Below are 21058 nucleotides of genomic sequence, written 5' to 3'. Positions count from 1 at the left end.
TCCTCCATGGTGCATGTGGCAGGGTAAGGCTGCTTTGTAATAGGTGGTCTGTGGTTTGCTCTTCTCCGCACTTGTATATTGTGGATTCCACTTTGTGGTCCCATTTCTTAAGGTTGGCTCTGCATCTCGTGGTGCCAGAGCGCAGTATTTTCAGCACCTTCCAATCTGCCCAGTCTTCTGTGTGCCCAGGAGAAAGTCTCTCATTAGGTATCAGCCATGGGTTGAGGTGCTAGGTTTTAGCCTGCCACTTTTGGACTCTTGCTTGCTAAGGCAATCCTATGAGTAGATCTTAGATCTAGTGACAAATCTCTTGGGAGGACAGGCGGACAAACGTCAGCGTGCTGGAAGAAGCAAAGACCACCAGCATTGAAGCAATGGTACTCCACCATCAACTCCGCTGGACCAGCCACGTTGTCCGGATGCCCGATCACTGTCTCCCAAAGCAGTTGCTCTACTCCAAACTCAAGAACGGAAAACGGAATGTTGGTGGACAGGAAAAGAGATTTAAAGATGGGCTCAAAGCCAACCTTAAAAACTCTGGCATAGACACTGAGAACTGGGAAGCCCTGGCTCTTGACTGCTCCAGCTGGAGGTCAGCTGTGACCAGCAGTGCTGCAGAATTTGAAGAGGCACGAATGGAGGGCGTAAGGGAAAAGCGTGCCAAGAGGAAGGCGCGTCAAGCCAACCCTGACCGAGAGCGCCTTCCACCTGAAAACCAATGCCCTCACTGCGGAAGAAGATGCAGAGCAAGAATAGGGCTCCACAGCCACATACGGACCCACAAGAACACTGGAAGACAATCATCCTCGGAAAGCGAGGGATTGCCTAAATAAGTAATCTCTGTAGATCTTAGATCTAGTGACAAGCAGAAAAAATGCAGAAAAAAAGAAAATCATGTTTAATGTTTAAAAGACAGGAAATCAGAAAAAAGAGAAAAGAGAGAACAAAATAAATTAAAACATAATGCAAAAACATAAAATTATTGACTAACTAAAACATAATAGGTCTCTGATCCCCACCCAAGACTGACTATAATGAAAGGACAAAAGGAAACTCAGTTATTCAAATAGTAGAGATCTATCTAAATAATTCTACTAATTAATTATAATTGCAACCAAAGATTATTATATTATTAGTCATCTCATCTGCCTTTGGAGATGCATTTTAGTCATTCCTATCTCTGGATAAGTTTGTGGAAAAACAAACTTGGATTGAAACCATCCACGTAATAACAAGCAAAATTATGTGGGATTCCTATAGAAAATAACGGGAAAGAATCAGTGACTCCAGAATGGTATTTAATGTAGTTGACAAAGCCACTCATTCAACACGCATGTATGTACATATATATGCACATACTTTGTACCTTCCTTCTTCCTGACTGTGTGGACAGATGTCACACCCACAACAGCCTCTAGGGCCAGCTTTCCCCTCTTCTGATGAATACAGAGGAATGGGGATGGCACCGGTATCCCAAATAGACTGGAAACAGGGCTGTAGCCAGAAAACAAATTGGGGAGGGGGGAGGGGTTGAAACATTTTTTTAGTGAATCACGAAGAGTAGGTCCATAAAACAAAACAATGTAAATTATATGATTCATTCTATATTATTATATAGACTTAATTAAATCAAATTTCTATTTTAGTTAAAGTTACAAGTCTTAAAAAAACCTGAAAACGTCTGTTAATTGGTAATTAATAGTTACAAATGTATAGAGCCCCCCTGGTGGCGCAATGGGTTGAAACCTTGTGCTGGCAGGACTGAAGACCAACAGGTCGCAGGTTCGAATCCGAGGAGAGTGTGGATGAGCTCCTTCTATCAGCTCCAGCTCCCCATGCAGGGACATGAGAGAAGCTTCCCATAAGGATGGTAAAATATTAAAACATCTGAGCATCCCATGGGCAACATCCTTGCAGACGGCCAATTCTCTCACACCAGAAGCGACTTGCAGTTTCTCAGGTCGCTCCTGATATGGAAAAAAAATGTTACAGAAGAATACCACAACGTCTGTTGGAAACACTTGAAAACTGTGTCAATATACTGTGACAGAAATCAGGCTCCATTGATAAATTTTGGTGGACACTCAAGAGTGTAAGTCCAGTGAGTCTTTCTTGCCCCATTTGCTTCTAATGTATGTTTTCAAACGACCTTTCATTTGTAGCTCTTTCTTCACATTCGGAAAAACGGTCTATCACAGACAAGATATGCTTCCAGTGTATTTGATGGTTATCTGCAGGTGCAATCGTTTTTCATTTTCTACACCACAGGTCAAATTCTTCCATCAGTATGTCAGTGTCTTGAAGGAATTCATTGCAAAGTCCTGTGCACTTATTCAAGTTTGATTTTAAATGGTCACACTTAATGGAGAGGAACACTTGCACTTTCTGAACTACTTCCCTGTGCCTTGTAAACCTTTCTTGAAACTGACTGCAGAAAAAGTCCAGAAATGGAGTGTACACATTTAGCCTATAATATTCCATGGGAACACTCAATATTTTTGAGCAAACTCCTTTACTAATCCAAGGCTTAAAACAGATTAACCTGGTTTAATCCACAAGATTTATCAGAAGATGAGAAGCATTGTAAGGACAGCCAGGAGTTAACCCTGGGTGCAGCTGGCTTTTAAGTACCATGTAGATAAGTCAACTTAGAACCCAAATCTGAAATGGGCTAGTGTCCTCTTCCCACCACAACAGCCTTTTGCCATTGTTCAAGCACGTCCTCCTCCATCCTTTCAGAGGACCTTTTGAGGAGAATAAGCGCTGTAGTGATGGAGGATCTGGAACACTTCATGCCTTTCATGAACACACACCAACTTATCTAAGGATGCCTACCTTTCAACCTGAGATCTCTTGGATGCAGATATATCTGAGATATCACCTGTAAAGGATTATATATATACTAGCTGTATCTACCCACCACACATTGCTGTGGCCAACCTTTCCTCCCTCTTTCTTTCCTTTTCTCCTTCCTTTGCTCCCTCCCTCTTTCCTTCCTTCCCTTTTTCTTTCCCTCCCTTCCTCCCTCCCTCCTTCTCTATCTCTTTCCTTCCTTCCCCTCCCTTTTTCTTTCTCTCCTTCTTTCCTTCTCTATCTATTCTGGGACTGTAACTCGCAGCAGCCCTCCTGATTGATCTATCTATCTACTATCTATCTCTATATAATCTATATATCTGGAGGATTGTTGGGAGTTGCAGTCCAGGAATAGGAAATATGCAGGGATTGAGATGCTCTCAAAGAAATCTAAGGAGAAGCAAGCTTGCAGCTTGGAAGCAGTGCATTTGGAGCATCTTCCTCCCCTAAAGGGCCTGGTCTAGGGGATGTTGGGAAGCTGTCATTTTCGGTCATTTAGTTTATTTGGGTTTTTAAGTCCTTTCCGATGTTTTTTGGGAGGGGTTTGTGAGTGATGGTCACTCGTTGGTCTGTTCAGGGTGTAGTGTCCAAATTTCGTGTCAATTCATCAAGTGGTTTTTGAGTTATGTTAATCCCACAAACCGACATTACAGTTATATATAGTAAAGGTACAGGTTTTCCCCTGACATTAAGTCCAGTCGTATCTGACTCTGGGTGTGGTCCTCATCTCCATTTCTAAGCCAAAGAGCCGTAGACACCTCCAAGGTCATGTGGCTGGCATGACTGCATGGAGTGTTGTGGAGTGTTGTTACCTTCCCACTGGAGCGGTACCGATTGAGCTACTCACATTTGCATGTTTTTGAGTGGCTAGGCTGGCAGAAACTGAGGCTGACAGTGGGAGCTCACGCTGCTCCCTGGATTCGAACCTGCGACCTTTCAGTCAACAAGTTCAGCAGCTCAGTGTTTTAATCCACTGCACCTGGGGGCTCCTACACACACACACACACACACACACACACACACACACACACACAAAACACACATATGGATGGAATAGTTGATACAGGCTAAGGGCATACAGTGGAGTATTCTAAGAGATGTAGTTATTTATTCCAGGCTACAAGTCTGGGAAGATACTTGTAAGGTTCTCATAGGAGAATGGAAATGGACCAAAGAGTGGGAGGGATTTGTGCAAGTGAGACATTGGAGCTGGGTGAGCATGACATAACAAGCCATTTGCTTCTAGGGTTGCTTTTATCCAAAGCCACGTGAGCTGCCTCTTCAGAAATCAACATTTTGACCTGTTTTGTAATAGGGAGTGAGTGTGCATTTCTATATACGTGAGTGCACCTGAATGAAGAAGATGAATCACATCCAATGGCTGACATGTTTTGCACTGGTGATTGCAACTTCATTGCACGTGAGCTGGCAAATGGCAGATGACTCTAGGTAAGGAGAATTTATGAACTGCACACAATGTGACTGAGCTAAACTGAAATATTTACAGAGACTTGGAAAAAGAGAAAGACCGAGAAGCATTCTTGGGAGAGAATGGATACATTCTGTTTGCTCTTTCTTTCTTCCTTTCTTCCTTTCTTCCTTTCTTCCTTTCTTCCTTTCTTCCTTTCTTCCTTTCTTCCTTTGTCATTCATAGATAGGTGGATAGATAGATAGATACAGATAGATAATGAAACAATTAACAAATCAAACTAAAAGTTATAACATGAGCAAACAACATAGACATAAAGATGAAGTAACTGAAAAAGGCAGTAACTCATATTTTTGGTTCTGTTTGTTAATCATTTATGTGTGTATTAGTGATTCATTGCATCCTTCTGGAATCCAGGACTAGTTTGGGAGATGTGCTATTGAGTTCCTTTTTAATCTTTCTCCCTCTCTCTCAATCTCTCACACACAAAAACAGAATTGCAGGTAAAACCATTACCCTATTGATCTAGATCAGTGCTTCTCAACCTTTGGTCCTCCAGGTGTTTTGAACTTCAGCTTCCGCTGTAAACTGGCTGGGATTTCCAGGAGTTGAAGTCCAAAACACCTGGAGGACCAAAGATTGGGAACTACTGTTCTAGCCTTTGAAGTGCTGGCATTATACTTTTTTGTGTTTTAATAAGATCCCAAACTAGTTCTTATTGTTAGCGTAAATTACTAAAAACAATAAACAACAATAAAATGATAAAAAGAACAATGTATTGTCGAAGGCTTTCATGGCTGGAATCACTAGGTTCTTGTGGGTTTTTTCGGGCTATAGAGCCATGTTCTAGAGGCATTTCTCCTGACGTTTCGCCTGCATCTATGGCAAGCATCCTCAGAGGTTGTGAGGTCTAAAAAAAAGGAAAAAAAAGAACAATTTTAAACTGCCTTATTTCCAACAAACCTCACAACTTCTGAGGATGCCTGCCATAGATGTGGGTGAAACATCGGGAGAGAATGCTTCTGGAACGTGGCCACACAGCCTGGAAAACTCACAGCAACCCAATATAGGAGTTATTTACCTAATTTGTAAACCTAAAACCATGTGGATTCTTCGCAGGCAATATAGCACCCTGTATCAAAAGGATTGGGAGCTCCCTGGTGGCACAATGGGTTAAACCTCTGAGCTGCTGAACTTGCTAACTAAAAGGTTGCAGGTTCAAATCTGGGGAGCGGCGTGAGCTCCCGCTGTTAGCCCCAGCTTCTACCAACCTAGCAGTTCGAAAACATGCAAATGTGAGTAGATCAATAGGTACCTCGTCTCTGGTTGCTTTACATCTACTGAATTGGACATGGCTCTCAACAAATGTAAGAATGGCAAAGCAGCTGGCCTGGATGATCTACGGATGGAACAAATCAAGAACTTTGGTCCAAAAGCAAGGCGCTGGCTGCTGGAGCTGATGAACAACTGCACTGCATCCTGTCAGATCCCCAAAATCTGGAGGAAAGCAAGAGTCATCGCCATCTTGAAGCCAGGCAAAGACCGTAATGACCCAAAAAGCTACAGACCAATCTCCCTGTTGTGCCACCTCTACAAAGTTCTGGAAAGACTTATTTTGCATAGAATTATGGAAAATATAGACCCCTGTCTGATCCCACAGCAAGCTGGCTTCAGAAAAGGCAAAAGCTGCACATCGCAAGTGCTGAACCTGACCCAGCACATAGAAGATGGCTTTGAAAGGCAGCAGATCACAGGAGCTGTCTTTATAGACTTGTCAGCAGCCTATGATACTGTGAACCACCGCCTCCTCCTGAGAAAAATGTATAATATCACAAAGGACTACCACCTCACCCGCCTCATAGGAAATCTGCTACAAAACAGGAGCTTTTTTGTTGAGTTCCAGGGCCAGAGAAGCAGATGGCGGAAACAGAAGAACGGCCTGCCTCAGGGGAGTGTGCTTGCCCCATCCATGTTCAACATCTACACAAATGACCAGCCACTGCCAGAAGGGACAGAGAGTTTCATCTATGCTGATGATCGTGCCATTACTGCTCAAGCAGGGAGCTTTGAGATGGTAGAACAGAAGCTCTCCGAAGCTCTAGGTGCTCTTACTGCCTATTACAGGGAAAACCAGCTGATCCCTAATCCATCTAAAACACAGACATGCGCCTTTCACCTTAAGAACAGACAAGCATCCCGAGCTTTGAGGATTACCTGGGAAGGAATCCCAATGGAGCATTGCAGCGCACCCAAATACCTGGGAGTCACTTTGGACCGTGCTCTGACCTACAAGAAGCACTGCCTGAACATCAAACAAAAAGTGGGCGCTAGAAACAACATCATACGAAAGCTGACTGGCACAACCTGGGGATCACAACCAGACACAGTGAAGACATCTGCCCTTGCGCTATGCTACTCTGCTGCTGAGTATGCATGCCCAGTGTGGAACACATCTCATCACACTAAAACAGTGGATGTGGCTCTTAATGAGACATGCCGCATTATCACGGGGTGTCTGCGCCCCACACCACTGGAGAAATTACACTGCTTAGCCGGTATTGCACCACCTGACATCCGCCGGGAAGTAGCAGCCAATAGTGAAAGGACCAAGGCAGAGACATCTCCAGCTCATCCCGTTTGGGTATCAGCCAGCACGTCAACGACTTAAATCAAGACATAGTTTTCTTAGATCTACAGAGACACTTGCTGGAACACCCCAGCAAGCGAGAGTCCAAAAGTGGCAGGCCCAAACCCAGCACCTCAATTCATGGGTGATACCAGATGAGAGACTCCCCCCTGGGCACTCAGAAGACTGGGCGACTTGGAAGGCACTGAACAGATTGCGCTCTGGCACCACGAGATGCAGAGCCAATCTTAAGAAATGGGGCTACAGGGTGGAATCCTCGGCATGCGAGTGCGGAGAACAAACCACTGACCACCTGCTGCAATGCACCCTGAGCCCTGCCACATGCACGATGGAGGACCTTCTTGTGGCAACCCCAGAGGCACTCCAAGTGGCCAGATACTGGTCAAAGGACATTTAACCAAATACCAAATTTACAAAATCTGTGTGTTTTTTTTTCTTTCTTTTTTTTTCTTTTTCTTTTTAAACTCTGTGTTTGTTTTGCTCTGTTAGAATTGTAACACAATGGTTGCTGATGACACGATAAATAAAATAGGTACCTCTACGAAGGAAGGTAATGGCACTCCATGCAGTCATGCCGGCCACATGACCTTGGAGGTGTCGACAGACAACGCCGGCTCTTCAGTTTAGAAATGAAGATGAGCACCAACCCCCACAGTCAGACATAAATGAAAGGCACTAATTCAGCAGGAGGAGCCCCCAATGGTGAAGTGGGTTAAACTGCTGAGCTGCTAAACTTGTTGACCAAAAGGTTGCAGGTTCAAACCCGGGGAGTGGCGTGAGCTTCTGCTGTCAGCCCCAGCTTCTGCCAACCTAGAAGTCTGAAAACATGCAAATGGGAGTAGATCTGGCGGGAAGGTAACAGCGCTCCATGCAGTCATGCTGGCCACATGACCTTGGAGTTGTCTATGGACAACGCCAGCTCTTCGGCTTAGAAATGGAGATGAGCACCACCCCCAGAGTTGGACACGACTGGACTTAATGTCAGGGGAAAACCTTTACCTTTACCTATCAAAGAGATTGTGATGCATGAAATTGACAAGAGGAACAGAGACCCTTAACAAATTTAATGTTTGTAAATTCATACGTGAAATTACACAATACCTGATTTAGCTCATGATACATCAATTGCCAATCTTTATGGTAAAAGCATTAAATAGTAGATTGTGTGATTGTTAGCCGCCTTCAGTCCCGATGGGAAGAAAATTGGGCTATAAATAAAGTTAATACAATAAACAGATAAATAATGGTCAAATAATCTAAAACCAAAACAAGTCAGAAATAGAATTACCGGCTTGTTTTGATAGAGGACATCTGAGGTCCTCAGATAATGAAATAAGTTATTTATTTACTTATTTACAGCATTTATATACCGCTTTTTTCACCCCTGGGTTGTTTTTATGACAAACTCCATGAAGGTAAAGATTTAGTTAAACGAGATGGCATTTTGGAAAAATCTATAGATCCACAGTAACAATCTAATCTAAATAGTCTAAAGTTAGAAATGGAAAAAAGCAATAGAAAGTTTAAAAATGAACTTATTCCCTGGGCCAGGCGGTTTCATAACAAACATCTATAAAATATTCAAAGAAAAAATTACACCAAACCTGACTACACTGTTCAACGAAATAATGGAGAGGCGTAAAGTTCTGAATTCCTGGAAATTCTCTGCAATTCTTACAATTTTAAAACCAAATAAGGATGAAACTGAAATAATCTTATCATCTCCTTTAGGCTCTGAAGAGTTTTTGTTGTGCTTTGTTTTTTTCTTTCCAAAGTAACTAATAGTGAGCAGTTTTTAGATATGTTAGTGGCATCTGGGCTTGGTAGAAAATGGAGCCCATTCCTCAGAGTGAAGTTACTAATTTTGTTCTTATCTGTTTTCTTAAATAATTTTTCTCCTGATGACTTTAATTCCAGGATTACACAACGGAGCAAGGATGGATTAACCTCCACTGTTGATGAAAAGATGCTGAATGACCAGTTAGTTATGGAGCATTTGAGCTCTTCTTCAAAAGTGCCGGACTCACCATTTATATGGGAGTGACCCTTGGAGACTGTTTCATTTTTCAAAAACCCAATTTATTATTTACTTCAACAACAAAAAGAAACCTAATAAAATATTTCAAAATGCGGACTGTAATGATTTATGAAATAGTATCATACCTATGACTTCATATATATGAAACATAGATAGGCATAGGTGTCTATGCATTTCACGTATATGAAATAGAGGCAGACATAGGGTTCTACGTATTGTATGTATATGAATTAAAGGTAGGCATAGTTAAGGTTGGGTACCTAGAGAAAATAACAGGTAGGCTGAAGAGGAGTTATTTGCTGACGCACTGCCCAATTATCCTTTGTCTGAAATAAGGACTTTATCTTGTCTTAAGGAAAAGCTGGCGGTGAGCAAGGTCTGAAGTGGGAAATGTTGTGAGTTTGGCCAAATACACTAAGAATCACCCACCTAGTCAAGTAGTATAAGATTTCTGATCCCAAACATGTACAATAGGGTATCAGCCCTGGGCCAAACCAATCAGTGGCGAAAATCCTTTGTTTTGAACTTCTGTCAAATTCCTATAAATGTTTCTGCATATTCTCATTGTGGCATGTCGGTTTTTATTGAAGACTAGCCGCCCCCTGCCAGGTGTTGCTGTGCCCTAGTCTGTGTTTTATCTGTGCATATATGTATGTGTATATATTTGTGCATTTGTGTATATTTGTGCTTATGCACATCCGTTGTAATGTATTTTTTGTTTTTTGGCTTTTAAGTCTCTTTCACTGTATTTTTCAGTGTTTTTATGAGTGATGGTCACTCGTTGGCCTGATAGGTGTACTGTGTCCAAATTTGGTGTCACTTCATTCAGTGTTTTTTGAGTTACCGTATATACTCGAGTATAAACCGACCTGAATATAAGCCGAGGCACCTGATTTTACCACAAAAAACTGGGAAAACTTATTGACTCGAGTATAAGCCGAGGATGGGAAATGCAGCAGCTATGGGTCAGTTTCAAAATAAAAATAGATACCAATAAAATTATATTAATTGAAGCATCAGTAGGTTGACTGTTTATTAATATTTACATAAAACTGTAATATAAGACTTTCCAACTCTGGCTAAACCATTATTCTAACCTTCTTCAATGTACATGTGTTTACATATCCTTCCAATAATAACAAGAGTAAAATAATAACTGTAATAATAATAATAATAATAAAGCTAACCTATAAATGTAATAATAGTAATAATAATAATAATAATAATAATAATAATAATTATTATTATTATTATTATTAACCTTGACTCGAGTATAAGCTGAGGGGAGCTTTGCAGCCTAAAAAAAGGTCTGAAAACCTAGGCTTATACTCGAGTATATACAGTATGTTAATCCGACAAACGAACATTACATTTTTATTTATATAGATTGTGCTCCAGCCATCTAATTCCCAGGGCACTAGCAGATTGGAGAATGGGATAAAAGCCAAGACCTTTTTTCATATGTTCTGGGGCTCCTACTGTCTGCAACACATACATAAGGGAGCAGGTCCAACTGAACATAACGGATCAGCTTTGATTAGCCAGCTACTTCTTGAGAAATTACTAGTATTTATTTAAGAAGGGGGAAGGAGTTAGGAACTTTGGAAGGACTGTTCAGATAAATATACACTTTGGGGAATATCTCCCAACAAACAAACAAGCATCAAGTGAGAGGTTAGGGGTCATCAACAGAATCTGACATTCCTGGGTAACTTCTGGAATCCAGGAACCCACTAAGATCCACTCAAGATCACAACTTACTTTTTGGTACCACAATTTCAAGACTCCTGATGCCAGTGTGGCCATGCTGTCTGCGGGATTTGTGGAGTTCTAATTTCAAAATAAATTGATCCACACTGTATTCAAATGTATCGGAGCTGAGTGAGGAAAAGCTAGTTCATAGCCTAGGGTCATTAACTTTCATTAACTTGTTTCAGGAAAACAAACAAGGAAACTAGTGGTCAACTGATCACAAAGTCAAACTTAAAGAGTAGGATGTGCTCCAGCAATATGTACAGATTAGATACACCTCACCAGCTGCAAAAGGGTCTATCAAATAGGTACAGTTGGTGTCTTTCTTGGGGTAAGAGAACATCTCTGGGAATGGAGGAAATGAAAGCACTAGTAAAAAAAAACCCCCAACAATCAGTGCCAATGTCTGGTATAAATGCAAGGCACTAATTCAGCAGGAGGAGCCCCCGATGGTGCAGTGGGTTAAACTGCTGAGCTGCTAAACTTGTTGACCGAAAGGTTGCAGGTTCAAACCCGGGGAGCAGCGTGAGCTTCTGCTGTCAGCCCCAGCTTCTGCCAACCTAGAAGTTTGAAAACATGCAAATGGGACCGCTCTGGCGGGAAGGTAACAGTGCTCCATGCAGTCATGCTGGCCACATGACCTTGGAGTTGTCTATGGACAATGCCAGCTCTTCGGCTTAGAAATGGAGATGAGCACCACTCCCAGAGTTGGACACGACTGGACTTAATGTCAGCAGCAAACCTTTACCTTTACCTTAATTCAGCAGGAGAGACCAGGGAAAGAAATGGTAGATTACTCACCTGTAACCATGTTTCTTCGAGTGGTCCTTTGTGAATCCACACATATGGAGTATCTGCGCCTGCGCAGGCGCCAACGGAAAACTTCCCAAGTTGAAACATTCAAGTTTTGGCGGTAATTCTTCATACAAGAGAACTTTTAGGCGGGCTGCCTGTTCTTTCTCGACTGGGCCATCAGCGCCTGGCAATGTTTGCAGGTCGAAGTGTTGTGGGCCTCTCCGAGGCAGCGAAGGCACTTCAAGTGTTTATCCGAATCGGGTAATTTTCTCGAGTACTGAGTGCAATGTTTAAATCGAGTTGTTGACATCGTCAGGGAAGATTCCGAGCGAGCTGTGCGGCGGAAAAACAGGAACTACGGAGTATGTGCGTGGGGCACCTTTTATGCCCTGCTGGGCGGCTGGGCGGGGTTACTGCCAAAACTTTAAAGTTTCAACTTGGGAAGTTTTCCATTGGAGCCTGCGCAGGCGCACATACTCCATATGTGTGCATTCACAGAGGCCACGAAGAAAAAATATGCTTATTAGGCCATTCAAGTATAGAGCAGGAACTTGCCTCAAGGGGTCTTGGTTGCAGGCTTGCCACAAATTTCCAGTAGTAGGATGATGCCCTTGAGTCCCAGAGCATCATCCTTCCACTCTGAAGTTAAAGATGGCATTCAGCCCGTCAGTATGCAAACTGAATAATCCTAATCCAAAATGCTTGGGACTAAAAGTGTTTTGGATTTTGGATTCCCGCACCCACTCTCCACGAGTTTGAAAGATTTGTTTTGAAATATATATGCGTCAGGGAATATTTAGGAAATGGGACAAAATACATTGATGTTTTCTAAAGACTTCATACACTTAGCTTGAAGAATCATCCTTTCACTCTATTGGCATTTTAAATAACATTGTAAATAAATGTGTGCATGAAGCAAAGCACATGTACGCTGAACCATCAAAAACCAAAGGTGTCACTATCTAGGTCACTCATGTGTTCAATTCCTGGTTTTTGAATATTTCCTGTTTTATAATCTCAGATAAGGGATTCTCAACCTACATTATGCAGTGAGTGAATGTAGTTGACATATTTCTATTTGCAATAAAGCTAACTGCAAAAAAGGCTGGAAAATCGGTGTTTCTTGTGGATGGAGAGGCCCCTCTTGTCTGGGGTTTGTAGGTTGCAGCTGGAAACATTTGGGATAGCTTGCTTTTCCCAAAAGCAAGATGTCACCTTGAAGGAATTCATCCAACACAAGTAGGAGGGGTTTGCACAGCTAACTCAGCAGAAGCTATATATAAAAAACCAAATAAACTGCATCTTCCAACATTTTTAGATTTGCCTTTGTGTGAGAAAGAGAGCCATAGACAAAATGAAAAACATTAAATGGCTTTGTATATTTGGACTGGTCACCATTTCAGCTTTATTGCTTGATGTCAAAGAGATGATGGGTAAGAGGTAGTTATAATTGACATGTGTAATACAATCTGAAACCAAATAAAATAAAGGAATTAGAAATGATACAGAGTTAGAAATGTATCAGTCATATTATATTTATCTTTTCATTAATAGCATGGGTGCATTTTTCCAAACATATTGTATCAATGGTGTGTAGTCTGAAACAGCATTGTGATCTTTGTTATGTGCTTATTAATATTTTCCCCTGCAATTACCTCTGTTAGTTCCTTTTTGATCATTTTCTCTCTTTCCTAGAAAAAGTCAGGATTGCTTCATTTTCTGTCCCAGAGCAAATATTCAGTATTTTAAGCAATTCTTTACAGGAGAGGGGAGCCTTGTGTGATCCTCCAGATCAGGGGTCCTCAAACTAAGGCCCGGGGGCCGGATACGGCCCACCAAGGTCATTTACCCGGCCCTCACTCAGAGTCAACCTAAGTCTGAAACGACTTGATAGCACACAACAACAACAATCCTATCTCATCAGCCAAAAGCAGGCCCACGTTTCCCATTGAAATAGTAATAAGTTGAAATTTGAAGTTGTTCTTCATTTTAATTATTGTATTGTTTTTAAGTGTTTTTTTTTTTTGCACTACAGATAAGATATGTGCAGTGTGCATAGGAATTCATTCATGTTTTTTTCAAATTATAATCTGGCCCTCCAACAGTTTGAGGGGCTGTGACCTGGCCCTCTGTTTAAAAAGTTTGAGGACCCCTGCTCCAGATGATGCTATTTAGTAAACTTTGCTTTTTTTATTGTGTCAGAAGCTACTTGAGAATATACTGCAAGTCGCTTTTAGTGTGTGACAATTGGCTGTCTGCAAGGACGTTGCCCAGGGGATGCTCAGATGTGTTACCATACTTTGGGGGGCGTCACTCATGTCCCTGCATGAGAAGCTGGAGCTGACAGGTGGGAGCTCACCCCGCCTCGCAGATTACACACTATTATTTAAAAATACTCTCACAAGGGCCTCCTATATAAGAAAGAGGTAGTACTAAGGGAATACTGTAACCGGTTCAGTTTTTTCCTGTCTTAGTTTGTATAGCATGATCTGGCTTGTATTGCCACATCTGAGTTTTGGAAGAAGCCACATATTTAGTTGGTTTGTCCATTTTTTTACAACCAATTACAGCCATCACTTCATACTTTGTCATTTCCAAGAGCTAAAATGGCTTATTAAAAATATGATGGATTCAAACTACAGGAAATATTCCATCTGAACATTAGGAAGAACTTCCTGACTGTGAGAGCTGTTCAGCAGTGGAACTCTCTGCCTCAGAGTGTGTGAAGGATCCTTCTTTGAAGGCTTTTAAGCAGAAGCTGGATGGCTATCTGTTAAGGATGCTTTGAATGTGATTTCTTGCTTCTTGGTAGGGGGTTGGACTGGGTGGCCCACGAGGTCTCTTCCACCTCTATGATTCTATGATTAATAGATAGCAGAATAAATAACTCACATTTAATGAGAATTGCAAGATAATGTTCATTCAGTAAAGACAGGGTGCACAATCATATACTCTGTGCACATGTCAGGAATACGGCATAATAATATGACCACATAATCCATCAAGGGGAGAAGATAATTCACACACAGTCCCACAACTTGAGTTCTCACTTGAATGAGATAAGCCGATCCTCTACCCCAGAGTTTCTCAAACTATACTCCTCCAGATGTTTCAGACTTCAGCTCCCACAATTCATAACAGCTGGTAAACTAGCTGGGATTTCTGGGAGCTGAAGTTCAAAACACCTGGAGGAATACAGTTTAAGAAACACTGCCCTACTCCAAACATAAGAGAGCTGTGGAAAAACAGTTCACTAGAGACGTTAAAGGATATTGTCAAAGAGAAGACAAGCCTAAGATTTGTGTAAAGCAGTGGTCCTCCAGGTATTTGGGACTTCAACTTCCAAAAGTCTTAAAGAGCTTGGCCAGGTGACAGGAATTCTGGGATTTGAAGTCCAAAACAACTGGAGGACTAAAGGTTGGGAACTACTGGTGTAAAGAGACTGTGCACAAAGTTAAGGTGAAGATGGCCAACCTGCAAGATGGAGTTCCAACCAGCTGCCAGGAGTGTAGTGGCATCAGCCTTACCTAGAGTTGAAGATCCCAATGTTAGACCCATTTAATGTTTATCCAACTAAACCAGTGGTTCCCAAGAACCGGAGGACCAAAGATTGGGACCCTCTCAACTAAACATTTGAATAAACAGGTGGATATGAGCCTGGCATCCAGATGGCAACGAAGTGGGTGTTGGGAGCATCTTTGGGTTGGCGCTCCAAAGGCAAAGTCCCATTATAAAGAAGGGAAGAAAGAAAAGACACACAGTCTCACCGAGATTTTCTGATCAGGAATGGGAAGGTGTCACATAAATAAAAACTTTCTTGTATTGAATTACATTTGGAAAGGCATAGTAACACTTCAAATCCTCTTTTCAACAGAAATAATTGCCTTTTGAAAATATACCAGAGAAAGCACACTTACATAAATATGGGTGGCTTTATTATTATTATTGGGCTTTTTTGGTGAAGAACAGACAACTCAACAACAGGCACAATTCAGATTGTCAGAATAGGAATATCACTGACAAACATTTTACAGACAGGAGCTACGAAGCAGAGGGTGCCTCTGTTATTTGAAAACAGAACAAAACAATACATATCCACACAATTCACTTCTGAGCTAAGACCCATGTGTACAGAACAAGTAGATAGGCCCCACCTTCCTATGTCTAGATTTATTTACAACACAGAGTATTTTTTTTCTTTTGAAATTACATCTCTTACAACAAAATAAATAATTTTTATTTGTTTATAGAAAGAAAATAGTTTCTCTATTTCTACATGTAGTGGTTACAGGAGGAAGAAAATACGCTAGAAAAAATGTGCCAGCACCTTTTCTTTATTTAATTCTCCTTCTTCCTCAGTCGGGATTATGAAGCTCCATATAGGTAGGCTTTCTCAAAAAGACCACGGATGTGCCTTAGGAATATACACAGGTTCCAGCATCTAAAGCAGAGAGGAACACCTTCACACCCCTCCAGATGCTGTTGAAATGCAGCTGTCATCACCCTTCACCTGTGGATTGTGGTATATTTGTACCTGAATCTCTGTAGGGCCAAAAGAAGCCCCTTCTCCCATCTAAACCCTTCCCTTGTTCAAACTCTAAAGTCTTAGGAAAGTCTAGTTTGATTTTCCAACCCACTACATTTGCAAAGGGACACTATTCATTTGGATATGAACTGTTTCAACAAGCAAAAGTAAATTAAGCAACATTTTCTTGAGGAAAAATAAATATTGATTCTTCTGTACCAGTTTATGGCTGGTATCCTGTATGGCACAGTGTAGTACAATAGTTCTACATCTACAATACACGTCAGTTGGCCATTCAACACCCTCTGACTTACTGTTCGTCAACTGTGGACTCTCCTCAGCACCCCGTGATTGCTGGGGTGCTCGGAAAAGCAACATCATCTGCCAAGGTCCATGGGGATTCACCACAGGTCTCTACAGATGAGATAATCATTTCATATTTGGCTATGGAGACATAGCAAGACACTTCTCCCCACATTGATTTTCCACTGGCCAAAAGATAGATTCTTAGCAGTAGGAAAGTGGGCGCTAGTAATTGCAAAAGGTTGAAAAGAATTCAAACTTCTGCAACAATCAAAAGCTGTCAAGTGGACTTACACTTGCATACCCCACTAAGAAGATGTCAGCTTACATATGTAATTAGTGTTGTCATCACTGAATCATAGAGTTGGAAAAGACCTCGTGGTCATCCAGTCCAACTCCCTATTAAGAGGAATAGAGTCCACAGCCATTCTCTGCTTGATCACTCAGTCTCTTTTTCTCTTTCCCTCTCTGTTCTTCTAAAGACCTTCAGAAGTTGACATCAGCCACACATCTGATGACTGATGTCAACTTCTCCCATGTTTTGTTGATTCAGAACGGTCCCCTCAACACACTTGATACTCAAAGCTGTGTAAGGACATACACAAATTTGAGTAACAGGTGTGTTGAGGGGGCCGTTCTGAATCAACAAAACATGGGAGAAGTTGACATCAATCATCAGAAGTGTGGCTGATGTCCTTTGCATCAGTATCTTTTAGTGCTAAACAGGAAGTTCTAATCCTTTTTGTTTGATGCACATCCGTAATCAAACTCTAGAAGTTTTGGGGACAACATCCCTTTCAACAATACACATGGCTTTCCTATTACCCACAGGACACTCTGAGACCTACAAAAATCCCCACATTGAATAAGAATCTCAATTTTCAGGCTTTTATTTTTCCTTCTTGCCCTGCTTGAATCCACGACTTTCCCTTGCTCTGGACAGAGACACCTATACAGGGCTTTTCTAACCTATGGCTTGGATACAGATCTAGGTGTGTGTACCTGGGCAAGTGGAAGTGGACTTTCCCTTCATCTCTTCCTGACATTTCCTCCAGACTGCAGAAAATGCTACAGACCCTGCTGAATAGCAGTTGCAAGGGCTGCCTAAAACTGAGCAGAGGCACCTGCCATGGGCATGTTCACAGTTCTCCATATTCTTGGGAATATAATGTAAGCTTTCCAAATGTTGTGCTTGGTACAAGAGAAGAAAAGTCCATGTGTCATATTACTCCCAAAGCCTATCAAAATTAGGCTTGCCAAACCTGAGTTGCCAGAGAATGACAGGAAAACAAAAATAAACGCAATAATGATGATGAATTGCATGGATATGGCCTTGTGAACTATTCTGATGGTTTTGCTCTTTAGCACAAGATTAAAACTATGGCTTACATGAATGCATATATGAACACGGGTACTCTAATTTTCTTGACTTTACTTCCATCTAGGAAGCGAGTCAAGCTGTGAGGATTTCAAAGTTAAAGTCAGGGGGAAGGGAATGAAATATTGCACTTTCAAATGTTGGCGCTTGGCAGGCACAGCTGCGTCCATGGACCAAACAACAGTTCTGTTAAGCTTAAACCCAAGCCCCATTCCTAACAATATTCTCTTGGATGCTGCACTGGCTTAAATGACCTGTACAACTGACTACGAAAGGAAATGTAAGATAAAGGTTTCCCCTTGACATTAAGTCTAGTCGGGGGGGGGGGGGGGGTGTGTGCTCATATCAATTTTTAATTTGAAGAGCCGGCATTATCCATAGACAACACTTAGGTCATGTAGCCAGCATGACTGCATGGAGTGCCGTTGATCTACTTACACTTCAATGTTTTTGAACCAATAGATTGGCAGAAGCTGGACCTAACAGCAGGAGCTCATCCTACTCCCAGATTTGAATCTGCAACTCAGCAGTTTAACCCGCTGCGTCACCAGGAGGGGCTGGAAGGAAATGTAGCAGTGACCCAAAACTGCCATTGACAACCAAATAGATAAATAAACTTATTACCTATTACCTGAAATTAGCTTTCATTTGCTCACTTGAAAGAAGTGGGCTCTATTCATACTCAAGAAGGGTCTACTTGGTGTAGTGGTTTAACCCCTGGACTACAACTCTGGAGATTGAAGGCATACAACATTAAAAACAATAATTGTTATTTCACATACTATTTGCTGCCTAAGTTTAGACAAAAGGCATAACTACTTCAGGATTCTGGTCACATAGTAATAAATCAGTTGTGAGAAACCCATAAACAAGACGTAAGTAGCATTTTCCTATCGCCCTCCATGACCAATGTTCACGTTTCCCAGCAACTGATCTATAGAACCACACTGCCTTGTCCATCGCTATGGCTCCCTGTGCACTTATATTGTAGTTTAATTACATTATGCTACAAAATTTGAGGGGGAAATTGTTCCTAGCTTGAAAGAGTTTTTTCCTGCTTATTGTGCGGTATTTACTTTGAAAGTAATTGTTATACTCCAGAAACTTTGTTGTTGTGGCTGCTACATTTATGCACTAATCAACAGACCCTTAAGGCTGGGCAACCTCTAGAGCAGTGTTTCTCGAACTCTGTTGCTCCTGATGTTCTGGACTTCAGCTGCCACAATTCCTAACAGTTGGTAAACTGGCTGGGATTTCTGGGAGCTGAAGTTCAAAACATCTGGAGGAGCAAAGTTTGAGAAGCCCTACTCTTGAGGAACAAGAGGTACATATACCTGTTCCACTTCACTCACCCCTTCATGGCCCCTTATGTCTCAGGTCCTTTTGACACTGCCTTATATTCCAGATTATCTGCTTTGAACTGGATCATATGAGTCTACACTGCCAAATAATCTGGGATCTTAATCTTGGATATAGGGAAGTACAGACAAGCGGAAACATGTCAGCGTGCTGGAAGAAGCAAATGCCACCAGCACTGAAGCGATGGTCCTTTGCCATCAACTCCGATGGATCGGCCATGTTGTCCGGATGCCCGACCACCGTCTCCCAAAGCAGTTGCTCTACTCTGAACTCAAGAATGGAAAACAGAATGTTGGTGGACAGGAAAAGAGATTTAAAGATGGGCTCAAAGCCAACCTTAAAAACTGCAGCATGGATATTGAGAACTGGGAAGCCCTGGCCCTTGAGCGCTCCAGCTGGAGGTCAGCTGTGACCACCAGTGCTGTGGAGTTTGAAGAGGCACGAATGGAGAGCGAAAGAGAGAAGCGTGCCAAGAGGAAGGCACGTCAAGCCAACCCTGACCAGGACCGCCTTCCACCTGGAAACCAATGCCCTCACTGCAGGAGAAGATGCAGATCAAGAATTGGGCTCCAGTCACCTACAGATCCACCGACAGAACACCGACCTTGGAGGACCATCATCCTCAGACTACGAGGGATCGCCTAAGTAAGGAAGTAAGTAAGTAAGTATGAAAGACCCAGCCTTGGAAAGGACTGTTATGTCTGGTGGTGGTAATGATTATATCGCTTCAAATATTTTCTGACTCATGAGCATGCCTATTATGGGGTTTCCTCAGCAAGTTTTTTCAGAGGAGGTTTGCCATTGCTTTCACTGTCCTTAAGCCACACAGTGGGTTTCCATTGCCAAGCAACAATCAAAACCAGGTCTCCAAGAATCCAGTCTAATCCTCAAAACACTACATTACACTGGTTGTTCATTAGGGATAAGATGGGAATCCTGATACATTTTTAAGCCTGAAGGGACATTACTATGAATGCTTGCCAGCCACAAGGCTTAGTGATGAAGGACTATGGGGAAGCTGTATTTTTAAAATTGGATGTGGCACAGATCACAGGGCCACAGTGGGGACTCTGGGACCTACCCCATTTAGGCAATAACGTTGTGCCAGAACTAGATTTGGCCTGGATCTTTGGCTCGTACTTCACTAGCAGCTTAGCGACTGGTACATGCTGAGTGGGTGCCTTTACTTTCAGTGGGAGCAGTTAAACAACACATTATAATTTGGTTATAATGACATCTGAACCCAGCAAATGCTGGCATTCTGGTTTGTTTCTCCTCTAGCAAACCTAAAAGAAACCATGTTTTTCTTCTCTGCCTCACTGGAAGAGAAAAACGTCAACATGCCAACTCGGGTACCATTATAAACAAAAACTAGACTAAAGATCTATAATTTCTTTAGCGGTTCCCACTGCATGTGATTCTCCAACATGCAGCCCATCCATGACAAGACCAGATTGTCTTGAATTTTGGCATCTCAGAATATCCAAATATTGGCTATAAGTATGTCTATTATTGTATACCTTAGGAGCCCCTGGTGGTGCAGAGGGTTAAACCCCTGTGCTGGCAGGACTGAAGACCCACAGGTCGCAGGTTTGAATCCGGGGAGAGCACGGATGAGCTCCCTCTGTCAGCTCCAGCTCCTCATGGACCAAATTTGGCACAAATACCTAATATGCCCATATTTGAATACTGATGGGGTTGATTTTGTCATTTGGGAGTTATAGTTGCTGGGATTTATAGTTCACGTACAATCAAAAGCATTCTTAACTCCACCAACTATGGAATTGAACCAAACCTGGCACACAGAACTCCCATGACCAATAGAAAATACTGGAAGGGTTTGGTGGGCATTAACCTTGAGTTTGGGAGTTGTAGTTCACCTACATCTAGAGAGCACTGTGGACTTAAACAATGATGGATCTGGACCAAACTTGGCACACATCCTCATTATGCCCAAATGTGAACACTGGTGGAGTTTG

This window comes from Anolis sagrei, chromosome 2, assembly GCF_037176765.1.
Source record: "Anolis sagrei isolate rAnoSag1 chromosome 2, rAnoSag1.mat, whole genome shotgun sequence".
Taxonomy (NCBI): domain Eukaryota; kingdom Metazoa; phylum Chordata; class Lepidosauria; order Squamata; family Dactyloidae; genus Anolis; species Anolis sagrei.
Note: the sequence above shows the minus strand (reverse complement) of the source record.